The sequence below is a fragment of the Acyrthosiphon pisum genome, chromosome A2 (assembly GCF_005508785.2).
Source record: "Acyrthosiphon pisum isolate AL4f chromosome A2, pea_aphid_22Mar2018_4r6ur, whole genome shotgun sequence".
Lineage (NCBI taxonomy): Eukaryota > Metazoa > Arthropoda > Insecta > Hemiptera > Aphididae > Acyrthosiphon > Acyrthosiphon pisum.
Window position 1 is genome coordinate 94,800,150 of NC_042495.1, and position 1,137 is coordinate 94,801,286.

A 1,137-nucleotide genomic window follows, 5' to 3' on the forward strand; every position below is an offset into this window, starting at 1 on the left:
TTAGAATTTAATACAAGGCTCCTAACATATTTTTACAATAGCAGTTGCAAAATAAAAGGAATACATTGTCACAATTTTTATTTATAAGCATTTAAAGTTCAAATTTTGACAACATATTATGTAAAAATCACGAAAATTCGTAAATTATTTTATGCTAGAAATTCATAAAAAATTTTCCTTTTATATCTAAGATTTCAAAATTTAATACAAGGCTCATAATATATTTTTACAATAGCAATTGAAAAATAAAAGAATTATATAGTCACGATTTTTTTTTTATAAGCATTTAAAGTTCAAATTTTGACTAAATACGTAAAAATTACGGCAATGTTCAAATTATCTTAGACAGAAATTCATAAAAGTTTTTCTTTTTAATTCTAAGATTTGGAAATTTAATACAAGGCTCCTAACATATTTTTACAATAGCAGTTGCAAAATAAAAGGAATACATTGTCACAATTTTTATTTATAAGCATTTAAAGTTCAAATTTATACGAAATATGTCAAAATTGCGAAAATTTGCAAGTAATTTAGTGGTTGAAAAATCGTAAAAATTTTTTCTTTTATAACTAAGTTTTTAAAATTTGGTACAAGGTTCTCCATAAGTTTTTCTTTAAAAATAATATATCCTAGACTGACAAATCATCTCCGTTCAGAATCGTTTTTCGTATACAATGATATAATATCATTGGATTCAAATTTAATTCCATCCATTACAGTAACCCACTTGTAACCTACTGTACAGCAGAGCGACATCCACGACTTACCCGCCTTTTTTTTGATTTTTTTTTTATAAATGTTGATAAAAAAAAATTAGCTGGGACAAAATACTTGAAAATTTAATAGAAGGGTCCACATATGTTGTTCTAACTCACATTCAAAAATTATAAAAATACATAGGCACAATTTTTTTTTATAAGCATTTAAAGTTCAAATTTTGACTAAATACGTAAAAATTACGGCAATGTTCAAATAATCTTAAACAGAAATTCATAAAAGTTTTTCTTTTTAATTCTAAGATTTGGAAATTTAATACAAGGCTCCTAACATATTTTTACATAGCAGTTGCAAAATAAAAGGAATACATTGTCACAATTTTATTTATAAGCATTTAAAGTTCAAATTTTGACAACATAT